General features: G+C 44.1%; 1 protein-coding gene across 3 annotated transcripts in view; it reads left to right on the plus strand.

Moving 5' to 3' along the window:
* The first annotated feature begins 6,203 nt into the window (after positions 1 to 6,203).
* Positions 6,204 to 15,081, plus strand: part of PIK3CB (phosphatidylinositol-4,5-bisphosphate 3-kinase catalytic subunit beta) — a 202,865-nt gene continuing 193,987 nt past the window's right edge. Inside the window, exon 1 of one of the 3 annotated variants that reach the window (XM_047735812.1) lies at positions 6,204 to 6,337. The gene's annotated coding sequence lies outside the window, so the exon portion shown is untranslated. Of the gene's footprint in view, positions 6,338 to 6,450; positions 6,566 to 15,081 lie in introns of those variants that run through there. The other 2 variants (XM_047735832.1, XM_047735822.1) reach the window with 2 other exon arrangements.

Genomic DNA, 15,081 nt, shown 5'->3' on the forward strand with positions numbered 1-15,081 from the left:
GCTCAGTTGGGCACCTGCCTCTTGGTTTTGGCTGGGATTGTGATTTTGGAGTCATGGAATCTGGCCCTGCGTTGGGCTCTGTGCTTAGTGGAGTATGTTTTGAGAGATTCTTTCTCTCCCTGTCCCTTCTCTGCTTCTCCCCCTATGCATGCTCATGCTCTCCCTCTCGCTATCTCAAATAAATAAATTAATTTAATTTAATCTTTAAAAAAAGCATATCAAATGAATCTTTTTTTAAAAGACTGTTTATTTGAGAGGAGAGAGCAAGAGCATGAGCAAAGGGAGGTGCAGAGGAAGAAGCAGGCTCCCTGCTGAGTAGAGAGCCCAGTGCGGGACCCTATCCCAGGACTCTGGGATCATGACCTGAGCTGAAGGCAGACACTTAACTGACTGAACCACTCACATGCCCCCAAATGAATCTGTTTAATTAAAAGTTCAAAAAGAACAATAAGAACAAAAGTTCAAAACAGAAAAAAGAAATCTCCAGTGCTAGAAGCTGGGATAATGGTTGTCCTTGGGGATAGGGTCATGACTGGAGGGAGTGCAGAGAAGTAGATTCTAAGATGTTCCTCATGGGGCATCTGGCTGGCTCAGTTGGCAGAACATGTGACTTTTGATCTTGGGGTTGTGAGTTTGAGCCCCACATTGGGTGTAGAGATTCTTTAAAAAAAAAAAAAAAAACAGAATAAAGGGGCAACTGGATAACTCAATTGGTTAAGCATCTGACTTCAGCTCAGGTCATGCTCTTGGGGTCCCGGGACTGAGCCCAGCAATAGGGAATCTGCTTGTCTCTCTGCCCCTCCCCCTGCTTGTGTTCTCTCTCTCTAATAAACAAATAAAGGCTTTTATTTTTTTATATTTTTTTTAAGATTTTTTATTTATCTATTTGACAGAGAGAGATCACAAGCAGGCAGAGAGGCAGGCAGAGAGAGAGGAGGAAGCAGGCTCCCTGCTGAGCAGAGAGCCCGATGCGGGGCTCGATCCCAGGACCCTGAGATCATGACCTGAGCCGAAGGCAGTGGCCCAACCCACTGAGCCACCCAGGCGCCCCCAAATAAAGGCTTTTAAAATTTAAAAAAAAAATGGTGTCCCTCATATTCTTTTTATTGATTTGGGAACTAGTTACACGGGTGTGTTCAGTTTGTGAAAATTTAGGATTGTGCAGTTTTTTTGTGAATATTCTATACACCAACAAAAGTTTAAAAGACACAGAAACTCCATATGCACTGATATAAGACAACCTGACACACATTACATCAAAAAAGCAAGCATGAGTCAAACACTTCCATTTGTGTAAAAAAAAGTAGGAAAATTTATCTGTATTTTTTAATATATGCATACAATACCTCTGGAAGGATGCTCAAGAAACTGACAACATCGGTTTTCTGAAGAGAGCATCATAGCTGAGAGACTTGTTGCCCATTTGGTTGTACATTTTGGATCTCAAATCATGCGAATATATTACTTACACAATGAAAAGAAAGCACTCAAATTCTAAAAAGAAAAATAAAAGAAATGCTGTGATTTTAGGAAATACTCAGAAGAACTTAGACAGAAAATAGAGAAAAAAAAAACACCAAAAGATTATATATTGAAACTATAACATAGAAATCAGTGATGGAAAAGTGGGGGACATGGAGAACATTAGAGTCTTCTAAAATTGGACAGATAAAACCTTCTCTTTATGTTCACAACTTTTTTTTAAGTCTATTTATCTTTTTTAGTAATCTTTATGCCCAACATGGAGCTTGAATTCACGACCCCAAGATCGAGAGTCTTATGTTCTTCTGACTGAAACAGCCAGGTGCCCCTAAAGTTCACAACTTTTTTTTTTTTTAAAGAAATTGAAGATTTTATTTATTTATTTGACAGAGAGATCACAAGTAGGCAGAGAGGCAGGCAGAGAGAGAGGAAGGGAAGCAGGCTCCCTGCTGTGCAGACAGCCCGATGCGGGGCTCGATCCCAGGACCCCGGGATCATGACCTGAGCCGAAGGCAGCGGCCCAACCCACTGAGCCACCCAGGCGCCCCTAAAGTTCACAACTTTAACTATGATTCCAGAACTAGTCACAAATTGTTTTTACCCTTAAAGCTATATTTATGAGAGGTGCCTGGCTGGCTCAGTTGGTGGAGCATGAGACTCTTGATCTTGGGGTTGTGAGTTCATGCTCTATGCTAGGTGTAGAGCTTATCTTTAAAAATAAAATAGAAGTGGGGTATGGGGTGCCTGGGTGGCTCATTCAGTTAAGTGCCTGCCTTTGGCTAGGTCATGATCTCAGCGTTGTGAGATCAAGCCCTGCATCTGGCTTCCTGCTTAGGGGGAAGCCTGCTTCTCCTTCTCCCATTGTCCCTGCTTGTGTTCCTGCTTTCACTGTCTCTCTCTCTCTGTCAAATGAATTAATAAAATCTTAAAAAAAAAAAAAGTGGGATGTTTATGTAGTTCATTCAGTTAAGCATCCGGCTATTGATTTTGGTTTAGGTCACAATATCTATGTTGTGAGATTGAACCCTGCATCTGGCTTTGTGCTCAGTGGGGAATTTGCTAGAGATTCTCTCTCTCTCTGCTCCCCCCAATTGCATTCTCTCTCTTTCTCTCTCTCTCTATATGTAATAGATAAATCTTTTTTAAAAGATTTTATTTATTTATTTGATAGAGAGACAAAGAGAGCTCGAGCGGGGTCGGGGGGCAGAGGCTGAGGGAGAGGGACAAGCAGACTCCCTGCTGAGCAAGTAGCCCAACTGGCACTCAATCCCAGGACCCTAAGATCATGACCTGAGCTCAAGTCAGATGCTTAACCAACTGAGCAACCCAGGTGCCCCACTAAATAAATCTTTAAAAAAATAAGACAAAACTGTACTTATTTGATTAAAAGAATAAGTTAATACATATACGGGTTATAAGAAGTAAGTTAATTCAAAGATCTATGTATGTTTAAAAAAGATTGGGGGGGCACCTGGGTGGCTCAGTTGTTGAGTTGTCTGCCTTTATTCAGCTCAGGTCATCATCCACAGGTCCTGGGATCGAGACCCCAGTGGGCTCCTGCTCAGCAGGGAGCCTGGTTCTTCCTCTGCCTGCTGTTCCCCTTGCTTGCACAATCTCTCTCTCTGACAAAGGAATAAATAAAATCTTTAAAAAAAAAAAAAAAAAAGGATAACTCCTTCCCATCCAGGTCTTCCTCTTTCAGCCCTCTCAGGTATCCAAAATAATGAGCCTACTATAAATCCTTCCACCACTTTCTTTATGCTCATGTAAGCATATATATAAATGGTTAGCAATATACTACAAGGGTCATAGTACTTTTTATCACTCTGCAATTTGCATTTTCTACTGTAGCAATATATCTGAACATACCTCTGAGTTAATATAAATACATCTAACTCATCTTCATCATCGCATAATATTCCATAGTCCAGAGGTAGTACAACAGATTCATGAATTCCATTACCTATGGACAATCAGGTGGTTTCCAGTTTCTTTGTTTTTGTTATGTACTACAAACAATGTAAATATCTGTCTTAGTTTCCTGTAGCTACTTTAACACATTACCACAAACTGAGAGAATAGAACAATAGGAATCTATTCTCTCAGAGTTGCTAAGTCTAGAAAGCTGAAAACAAGAAGTTGTCAGGGTTGTTAGCTTCTAGATGTTCTGAAGGTGGCTCTGTTCTATGCCTCTCTTCTAGTTTCTAGTAGCTGCCAGCAATCCTTGGCATTCTTTGGTTTTAGATGCATCACTCCCTTCTCTGCCTCATTTTTTTTTTAAAGATTATTTATTTATTTGACAGACAAATCACAAATAGGCAGAGAGGCAGGCAGAGAGAGAGGAGAAAGCAGGCTCCCTGCTGAGCAGAGAGCCCCATGCGGGACTTGATCCTAGGACCCTGAGATCATGACCTGAGCCGAAGGCAGAGGCCTAACCCACTGAGCCACCCAGGTGCCCCCTCTGCCTCATTCTTCACATTACCTTTGTCTCCGTGTCCCTATATCTCAAATCTCCCTCTGCCTTTCTCTTACAAGGACATCTGTCTCTGAATTTAGGGCTCATCCTAAGTCTAAGATACTCTCATTTCAAGATCCATAACTTAATTATATGTGTAATGATGTGTTTTCCAAATAAGGCTATATTCACAGGTTTTGGGTGGACATATCTGTAGGAGGGACAACATTCAACCCACTACAACACCCTTGTGTATATCCTTACAACTGATGTTTTCTTTAGCTTTTCCATAGGGCAGAGTTAATATAATTTTTAGTCACTGGGAAGGTATATGTATTTTAAATGTTAATAGACATTCCCGATTACTCCTAGAAAGTTTGTGGCTATTTATACTCCTACCAGAGAAGTACCAGGACTCCTTTCCCCATGCATTGCTCTTTTTAATGTTTGCCAATTGAGTGGAAAAAAATGGATTATTGTTTCATTTTTCCATAACTATTAGTGAAATAAGCATCTTTTTAATGGATCACTTGGATTTTCTCTTCCATTAGTTGCTTGCTTGCATACCTTGCCCATATTTTTATAACACTGATCCATCAGGCTTTTCAAAAAAAAAAAACCCATTTAAAAAAAAAAAAATCCATTTACAGGGGCACCTGGCTGGCTCAGTTGGTAAAGCATGTGACTCAATCTCCCAGTTGTGAATTCAAGCCCCACCTTGGGCAGTAGAGCTTACTTAAAAAAAAAAAAAAAAGAAAAAAAAAAGCCATTTATAGAAACTCTTTTAGGGTAGAGATACAATGGCTTGCCAAATGTTCTATTTTTTTTTTTTATTTTTAAAATTATTTTTTATTTTTTAAGATTTTATTTATTTATTTGACCCACAAAGATCACAAGTAGGCAGAGAGGCAGGCAGAGAGAGGGCAGGAAGCAGGCTCCCTGCTGAGCAGAGAGCCCAATGTGGGGCTGGATCCCAGGACCCTGGGATCATGACCTGAGCAGAAGGCAGAGGCCTTAACCCACTGAGCCACCCAGGCGCCCCCTTTTTTTTTAAAATTAAAGATTTTATTAATTCATTTGACAGAGAGAGACAGCGAGGGAGGGAACATACGCAGGAGGATTGGGGAAGGGAGAAAAGTCTTCCCGCTGAGCAGAGGGCCCAGCGCGCTGAGTAGAGGGCCCAGTGCAGGGCTACATCCCAGGACTCTGGGATTATGACCTGAGTTGAAGGCGATGCTTAGCGACTGAGCCACGCAGGCACCCTTCTAATTTTTTAAAAAAACTTGTCATTATGATGTCACGCAAAACTTTAAATATTTATGTAGACAAATGTTTTTATTTTTTCATTAATGATTCTGGGCTTCCTGTCTTGCTTAAAATTTCCCCCTCAGGGAAAAGTTATATTACTATTCTTTAAAAAATTTCCTCCAGGTTTTTTTTCGATTACTTAGCTATTCGCCTGGGCTATTGTAGTAGCAGTAAGTTACAATAACTCTACAATATAACAGCTTTACAGTAAGTTAAGATTTCAGCAAGTGCAATTCAAGCGTGCCACTAAGGAAGAGGGCCATAAAATTTCCCGGTCGAGGTCAAAAGATAACAGGAGATAAGTTATGCAAAAAGGGTTGAATAAACTGTTAAGGCACCGCATACAAATGTTAGTTATTACTATCGCAAAAGTGAACACACAGAAAACTAACCTTGGGCTTGGAAGGCTGGACTTTTGCTTTTATTACCATTAACATTTTTGGAATTGAAGGACCAGCTATGAGGCAGCACTCCATCTCCAGAACTCAGACAGAGAAGTGGGAAAAGCGAAGGGCTGTGCCCATTGAGTCTGTCTATAGTTCCAGAACAGAAGGACAAGAAAACCTAGGAACAGAGGGGTGTCTCGGGAGGGGGCTACGAAAGCCGGGGCAGATGACGGTTGTCCGCTGTAGGCTGCCTGTTGGAGATTCCCGATCCCACAGTACTCGCTGAGCCCAAGAGGAGCCGGACCTGCCGGGCCCTAAAAGCAGCCGGAGAAGACGAGGCGACGATGCGGCGTCCTCCCCTGCCGGGCCAGTCCCGCGGGTCTGGCGGCGGTCGCTGCAGGGCCGGGGATTGGTCCGAGTGGCGCAGGGGGCGGGGCGAGGGCTGCTGGGAGGTCGGCCTGGGAGGTGCGCGCGCGCCCGGACACGGCGGCGACGCGCGCGTGCTCCGTCGGTCGGTGCGGCGGCGGTGGCTGTGGTGGAGCGAGCTATGGCTGTGGGTGGCTGGCCGGTGTAGCGCCGCGCGGGGTAGGCGGGAGGCGACCGAGAGAGGCGGGGATGGGGGCGCCGCAGCTGCATGATCGCGGTGGCCTGGGCTGCTGACCGTGTCCCCGGAGCCAGGAGTCGGCGGCGGCGGAGCACCGGGCAGGTGAGAGCGGCGGCGCGGGACCCGGATGCGGCGCAGCTGAGTGGCGGCGCGGTCGCGGCGGCGGGTGAGGTGCCCCCGCGCGGGCGGGCGGCGCGCTCTTGCCTGCCTCAGCCTCTGGCGCCACCGAATTGTGTCCCCGCTGCGCGCTTCCTGCCGGCGCGGAGGACACCCGTCCGCCGGCCTGCGGGGGCGCCTCGCTCGACTGCGGCCCTCCCGGGGCTCTCTGAGGTGAGAGGCGCTTCCCGGCCTCTGGGCGGCCGAGACCCGACCGAGCGCCCCGGGCCGCTGGTGCTTCTGGTGGCGTTCCTGAGGGGCCCTCTGTGGAGAGGCGGTGCCCTCGCTCTCGTCTCTCCTCAGCCTATGCGGACACCCCCGGGGCGCTCAGACCCTCAGGTGCATTTTTACGTAGAAGCGCATTTTAGGGGCGGGGATTCTGGGCTGTTGGGGTACGGGCGTGTTTTCAAATCCCAGCGCTTCCACCGACCAGCCTTGGGGCCTAGGGCCCAAGTCTCCTGATTCGTTAATGGGAATAGGAATAAGTACTTCACAGGGTTGTATTGAGGCTAGGAAAGGATGATGCGCAGGACCGATCAGCCCGCGCTCGGTACGTGGTAGGCTCTTAGGAGCAGCCCTGGTGCAGCATCTTTTCTGGTTAGCTGTTGCTGATTCCTGGCTGCGGGTGTACGTTTGGGGCACATTTATTTCCGAACTGTTCTGTTGTTGCAGTAACCTACACTGGAGTTTCTTCATATTGGATCCTGTTCTCTTACAGGGGCCAAAATATTGCCCACCCTAGAATCATGTAGTCTCTCTCGCTAAGGCTGGCTTGGGATACCTGTCCCAGGCGCTGAGTGGAAATTGTAGTAAATAAGACCGAACGGATTTTAGATTCACTTAGGATGGAAGATGGTGGGACTCACAAACTGGAAGTGCTTTGCTGTTTAAATAATCTTAAGTGACACTTAACTGTCGCTTGTTACATAGTATAAACACACAAGGAGTCTGGAAACAGACTCCTTTTCTGCATTGCTACATCCAAAGGGAGTGACAAGTGCTTTTGTAAACATCATTGTGGGCAGTGTTAGTGTCTGGTGAAGTCATCATAATTAAGTTAGATTAGTACTTATTTTGAAGCCCTGAATGAATGTTTGGAAATATGATTCCTAATAAAATCATCTTTAAGGAGTCAGAATTCTCAGCAGTTCACTAATCATTTGGGGATTTTTATGCAATGCTGTAAGATTTTTATGGTAAAAGCAGAACTGTTTAAGTCATGATAATGTAGCTTAAGAGAGAGTGGTCAGGATAAAGATCTTAGTTTCAGACGGTAAGTGTGAAAACAAGTAGAAATCTTAAACTTTAATAACCAAAATTGCAGAGGTGCTTGAGTGGCTCAGTTGATTTAGCATCCCACTCTTGAGTTCCTCTCAGGTCATGATTTCAGGGTCCTGGTATCAAGGCCGGCCCCCTCTGCACTCACACACAGTTTGCTAATCCCTTTCCCTCTGTTCTTCCTCGTCTCTCTCTCAAATAAATAACAACTATAGGGGCGCCTGGATGGCTCAGTGGGTTAAAGCCTCTGCCTTCAGCTCAGGTCATGATCTCAGGGTCCTGGGATCGAGCCCCGCATCGGGCTCTCTGCTCCGCAGGGAGCCTGCTTCCTCCCTCTCTCTCTGCCTGCCTCTCTGCCTACTTGTAATCTCTGTCTGCCAAATAAACAAATAAAATCTTAAAAAGAAAAAAAAAAGCTTTAAAAAAAAAACTTAAAAAAAAAAAAAAACCAAAACTGAAATTGTATTTACTAAAGCAAAAATGACTGAAAAAAGCCTCTTGTTTTACACACCCTGATTCATTCTCTGATGAGAGTCTTCCACCTTCAGGGTGTGTTTTAGAACTATAGAAAATTAAACTGGCTTTTAAAATTTTTATTTATTTATTTATTTGATGGAGAGAGATCACAAGTAGGCAAAGCAGGAGGCATAGAGAGAGGGGGAAGCAGGCTCCTTGCTGAGCAGAGAGCCCGTTGTGGGGCTGGATCATAGGACCCTGAGATCATGAGCCGAGCTGAAGGCAGAGGCTTTAACCCACTGAGCCACCTAGGCGCCCATTAATTTATAGCCATTTTGTACCTCTTGCCTGTGTTTCCTAGTTTTCTTTAGAGACCCATCCATAAAGGCTTTTGATCCAGCTTGTTTTTGAATGTGAACAAAATACATAGAAAAAATTAAAATTAAGCCTTGTAAGTTATGTTCTTCGTAAATTTTGGTCTTTCCTGTTGTCTAACTTCATTCAGACTGGTGACCTGACAGTAGAAGCATTGCTAGCCGCTGTGAAAAGGCCAGGGATCAGAAGTCCCATCTTGCTTCATTCTAGGCCTGAACCTGGGTTCCCATTAGCTGGGGCTTTGAGGATGTCACTCAGTCTTTTTGGGCCTCAGTCTTTTTATTTATAGAGTGTGAGTGGGTGTGTGTCACAAGGTTTGGGGGCGGTGGTGGACTAGAGAATCACATTATATAGAAGAACCTTTCAGATTACTACACTTTTATGGTTTTCCTTCCCTTCACTCTTTCTTTTGTTGATTTTTTCTTTCTCTTGCTGAATTCAAAACATCCTAATGCCTGGGGGCATATAGCTCAGGGGTAGAGTATTTGACTGAAAAACCTCCTAATGCCTTAGTGCTTCCAAGCCATTACCTCTACTTTTTTTTTTTTTTTTAAAGATTTTATTTATTTATTTGACAGAGATCACAAGTACGCAGAGAGGCAGGCAGAGGGGGAGAGAGGAGGAAGCAGGCTTCCCGCTGAGCGGAGAGCCAGATGCGGGGCTCGATCCCAGGACCCTAGGATCATGACCTGAGCTGAAGGCAGAGGCTTTAACCCACTGAGCCACCCAGTCGCCCCCCATTACCTCTACTTTTTAAAAATATTTTTTTAATATATATTTTTAAAATTTTGTTTATTCATTTGACAGAGAGAGATCGCAAGTATGCAGAGAGTGGGGGTGGGGGTGGGGAAGCAGGCTCTTTGCTGAGCAGAGAGTCCGATGGGGGGCTCGATCCCAGGACCCTGAGATCATGACCTGAGCCGAAGGGAGAGGCTTAACCCACTAAGCCACCCAGGCGCGCCTAAAAACATTTTTTAAGTAATCTCTGTGTCCAACATGGGGCTTGAACTCATGACCCTGAGAGATCAAGAGTTGTATGCTCTAGGGGCACCTTGGTGGCTCAGCCCGTTAAGCATCTGCCTTCGGTTCTGGTCTCAGGGTCTTGGGATCGACCCTTGCATCAAGCTCTCTACTCAGTGACGAGTCTGCTTCTCCCTCTTCCTCTGTGATCTCTCTAACTCCCACTGTCTCTTTATTTTATTTTTTTAAAAGATTTTATTTACTTATTTGACAGACAGAGATCACGAGTAGGCAGAGAGGCAGGCAGAGAGAGAAAGGAGGAAGCAGGCTCCCTGCTGAGCAGAGAGCCCTATGCAAGAGGCTCAATCCCAGGACCCTGGGATTAGGACGCAAGCTGAAGGCAGAGGCTTTAACCCACTGAGCCACCCAGGTTCCTCTCCTCTACTTTTTTCTACTTGCACTCTTTCTGGGGGCTCTTATGTCCACTGTCAATGTGCTGTTGACTCTCACATTTTCATCTTCAGTCTTGAACTTCAGATTTCCTTTACTGCCTGTGTGGTATCTTCATTCCATTTGTCTATAGGCATCTTCAACTGAAAATGTTCAGAGTGGAGCTCTTGATTTCTGTTCCTCAACCCATTCCTTCCTCAGAAGTCTCCATTTCATAAGAGCACCCTTCTGCCCCCGAACTCCACCATACTTAACGTGAAAAATATGGTGGTCATCCTTAATTTGTCCTCTTACTTCACTGTTCCCCCATTCCCCACACAATCAGTCCTTCAGCAAACCCTGTCAATTTTAGCTCCAAATACCTTTTTCTTTTCTTTTCTTTCTTTCTTTCTTTTTTTTTGAGAGATTGATAGAGAGCACTGAAGTGTGCAGACTGGGGAGGGCAGAGAGAGAGGGAAAGAGAGAATACTAAACAGGCTCCAGGCTCAGCAGGAGCCCAATGTGGGGATCCTGACCTGAGTTGAAATCAAGTGTCAGACCCTGAACTGACTGAACTACCCAGGAGCCCCCAAAATACATGTCAAGTATATTTACTTCACTTTGTTTGTATTGCTACCACCCCTGTTCTTCTTGGGCAGTGGCTTCCTAACTGGTCTCCTTGCCTCTGGTCTTGCTTTACTGTTTCAAACAGCTGCCAGAGTGATCTTTACTCATTTTCCCACCTCATTGGCTTTTCATTACACTAAGAAGTAAATCCACACTCTTTATACCTGCATTATCTGCTAATTATTTTGCTTATTTTCTTATTTATTTGCTTATGGTCTTTTTTCCTCCAGCATACTCTAAACTCTGAGGGGGAGATTCTTGTTTGTGTTCCCTATGGTTATTTTTTCTTAATTAATTATTTATTTTTTAACATAGGCTCCTTGCCCAGCAGTGCTAGAACACAGGAGCCTGCTATCAAGACCTGAGCTGAGATCAGAAGTTCAGTCCCTTGACGGGTTGACTGAGACACCCAACTGCCCGTCCCCCACCATGGTATACTTGGTTATCAGAACAGTGTCTGAAACATTTAACTTATGTTGAATGAACGAATGTGTGAATGAAATAAGTCACAATCTTTTGATTGCATGTGCAGTATGTACTGAACAAACTACCTTTTCTGGTCCCAGATTTGTGCAAATGAAGGAGTAATCAGAGCACATAGAGTTATTCTGTTTAGGTATTATTCCCTCAGTCTTGGGTAAGGTGTTGTACCTCCTGAAAAGGCTAAGCATTTAGACATTAAGCCATTGATAGCAAATGTGAATTTTATTCATTGTGTCCTTGTTCATTAGTATTTTTGTAAGTAAAGAACCTAATAAGCTTAACAGGCTTTTTTGGTTTTTTTTGAGACATTGAATTTTGTTCTTTACTGGGGGGATTGGCTCTAGAGTGTGGTAGTTTCATCCAGTATTACATACCAAATCCTTTAGGGTAGCAATTGGAATTTTTATAGAGAACAGGTATTTTTATTTCAATTACACTATTTTTAAAAAAATCTGAGACCCGGGGCACCTGGGTGGCTCAGTGGGTTAAATCCTCTGCCTTCAGCTCAGGTCATGATCCCAGGGTTCTGGGATCGAGCCCCAAGTCAGGCGCTCTGCTCAGCAGGGGGCCTGCTTCCTCCTCTCTCTCAGCCTGCCTCTCTGCCTACTTGTGATCTCTGTCTGTCAAATAAATAAAATCTTTAAAAAAAAAAAAATCTGAGACCCTGCTCCTGTGTATCCAGCCTCTGAACCATTTGATTTGGAATTACCACATCTGGGGGACAAGTCCCTATCATTTGGTTTTTCTTTTCTTCTTCTTTTTTTTTTTAAAGATTTATTTATTTGAGAGGGAGAGAGCATGAGCCGGGAGAGGGACAAAAGGAGAGAGAGAGGGAGAATCTCAAGCAGACTCCCTGCTCTGTGTGGAGCCCCACGCAGGGCTCGATCCCATGACCCTGAGACCATGACCTAAGCTAAAATCAAGAGTTGGACACTTAACTGACTGAGCCATCCAGACACCCCTCTTTTTTTTTTTTTAAGAATTTATTTTTAAGTAATTTCTACACTTATGTGGGGGATCTACACTAAGAAGTAAATCCACACTCTTTATACCTGCATTGTCTGCTAATTATCTTGCTTATTTTCTTATTTATTTGTCAACAATACTGAGTTCAAGTCAATAATATTGAGATCAAGAGTTGCATGCTCCACCAACTGAGCCAGCCAGGTGCCCCTCATTTGATTTGTTTTAACTGCTCACTTGAGAACTTCGTCATGTTGTAGAAGGAGGGAGGTTAACTTAGGATTTTTACCCCCACTTGAGACCTGGTTTGTAGCCCTAAAAACTTGGAAGTATGAAAAGAAGGGTATGGAAAAATTAAAAGTGTGTAATTCCGTTGTTAAAGTAGAAATACTAGGAAAAAATATATTGGAGGAGAAAATCCTAGACTGGAATAATGATACTGACTGAACATTTAGTAGAAGAGCAGAAGAAAAGGAAGATAGAGAATGTCATTGATTTTTAGGCTTGTGTGGGACAACATCCCTTAATCTTCTCACTTCCCTTCCCAAACTTTGTCACTTGGATATTTTTCCCTCTGCTCTCTCTCTGTTCCATGATTGGTATGGGTTGTTTTTCTAAGGAGTGCCTATGAGCCTTCAGTAGTCTAATGTCTGCTGGAATTCTTTGTGAGAGGCCTTTCTCCTTACTCCTAGTCAAGGTTTGTCTTCCTGGATTTTCTAGCCATTGGGTCTAGCTTTCCCTTTAGACTGGTTCCAGACTGGTTTATTTCCTTTTTAAGTTGTTCTACTGTGTATTCCATGGTAGCTTTTATGTTTTTATCTCCAGGTTAAATAGTTCTGAGTCACAAGCTTCTGTTTGAGAGAGGGAAAATGAAAGGGATTAGATGTGTAGTTGGGTGTGTATAGTGTGTTTGCTCCAGTTGCTCTGATAATGCAGATTGTGTATCTAATTTAGACCTTTCTTTTTCAACAGACTTATTTCTATTTATTTATTTATTTATTTATTTATTTATTTATTTTTAAAGATTTTTATTTATTTATTTGACAGAGAGAGATCACAAGTAGACGGAGAGGCAGGCAGAGAGAGAGAGAGAGGGAAGCAGGCTTCTTGCTGAGCAGAGAGCCCGATGTGGGACTCGATCCCAGGACCCTGAGATCGTGACCTGAGCCGAAGGCAGCGGCTTAACCCACTGAGCCACCCAGGCGCCCCAGACTTATTTTTTTTTAGATGACTAAAGAGATTTTGATAAAAAGACATTTCTTTTTCTTTCTTTCTTTCTTTCTTCTTTTTTTTTTTTTTTAAAGATTTTATTTATTTGACAGATAGAAATCACAAGTAGGCAGAGAGGCAGGCAGAGAGAGAGGAGGAAGCAGGCTCCCCGCAGAGCAGAGAGCCTCATATGGAGCTCGATCCCAGAACCCTGGGATCATGACCTGAGCTGAAGGCAGAGGCTTTAACCCACTGAGCCACCCAGGCGCCCCTCTTTTTTTTTTTTTTAAGATTTTATTTATTTATTTGACACAGAGAGAAATCACAAGTAGGCAGAGAGGCAGGCAGAGAGAGAGGGAGGAAGCAGGCTCCCTGCGGAGCAGAGAGCCCGATGCAGGGCTCGATCCCAGGACCCTGAGACCACGACCTGAGCCGAAGGCAGAGGCCTTAACCCACTGAGCCACCCAGGCGCCCCTAAAACTCAAAAATTTTAAATTAGTTTTTAAAAAGTTCCAGTACAGTTAATGTACAGTGTTATATTAGTTTTGGGTATATAGTATAAAGTATTCAAGAGTTTTATACATTACTCGGTGCTCATCATGATAAGTTTACTTTTTTTTTTAAATTAGTTTACTCTTTAATCCCCTTTACCTATTTCACCCATCCCCCCTCCCACCCCCCCACCCCCCACCCCCCGTAACCATCAGTTTGGTCTGTATAGTTAAAAGTGGGTTTTGGGGGGGCACCTGGGTGGCTCAGCCGGTTAAGCGTCTGCCTTCGGCTCAGGTCATGATCCCAGGATCTTGGGATCGGGCCCCACATCGGGCTCCCCTGCTTGGCGGGAAGTCTGCCTCTCTCTTTCCCTCCTGCTTGTGTGCTTGCTCGCTCTCTCCCTCTATCAAATAAATAAAATATTTTAAAAAAAAGTTTGTTTCTTGGTTTGTCAGAACTCAATTTCTTTCATGTATAGTCCTGAGTTTTAACACACACATAGATTTTTGTAATTGCAGCCACCACTAACAGTATACAAAACAATTCTGACACCCCAGATAACACCTTGTGACACCTTGTGTTACCCCTTTGTAGTCCCTTTCTTCCCCATTCTTAACACTTGAGGTTATTTATTTATTTATTTATTTATAAAAAAGATTTTATGTATTCATTTGTCAGAGAGAACACAAGCAGGGAGAGCTGCAGGCAGAGGGAAAAGCAGGCTCCCTGCTGAGCAAGGAGCCCAGCTGTCAGAGGATCCCAGGACGCCGGAATCATGACCTGAGCCAAAGGCAGACACTTAACTGACAGAGCTGCTCAGGCATCCCCGGGGTTATTTGTTTTTTATTTATTTATTTATTAATTTTAAAAAACATTTTATTTATTTATATGACAGAGAGAGACACAGCGAGAGAGGGAACACAAGCATCAGGAGAGGGAGAGGGAGAAGCAGGCTTCCCGCTGAGCAGGGAGCCCGATGCGGGGCTCAGTTCCAGGACCCCAGGATCATGATCTGAGCCAAAGGCAGACACTTAACCATCTGAGCCACCCAGGCACCCGGTTATTTATTTATTTTTATTTTTTTAAAGATTTTATTTATTTATTTTACAGATCATAGGCAGAGAGGCAGGCAGAGAGAGAGGAGGAAGCAGGCTCCCCGCTGAGCAGAGAGCCCGATGCGGGGCTCGATCCCAGGACCCTGAGATCATGACCTGAGCCGAAGGCAGCGGCTTAACCCACTGAGCCACCCAGGCGCCCCCCGGTTATTTGTTTTTTAAAGAGAAAATTTTTCATGGCTAGAATATGTTAGAACTGGAATCAGTGGATGATTGATCACCCTAATTTTTTTTTCTTTTTTTTAAAGATTTTATTTATTTATTTGACAGACAGGGATCACAAGTAGGCAGAGAGGCAGGCAG

The sequence above is a fragment of the Lutra lutra genome, chromosome 1 (assembly GCF_902655055.1).
Source record: "Lutra lutra chromosome 1, mLutLut1.2, whole genome shotgun sequence".
Lineage (NCBI taxonomy): Eukaryota > Metazoa > Chordata > Mammalia > Carnivora > Mustelidae > Lutra > Lutra lutra.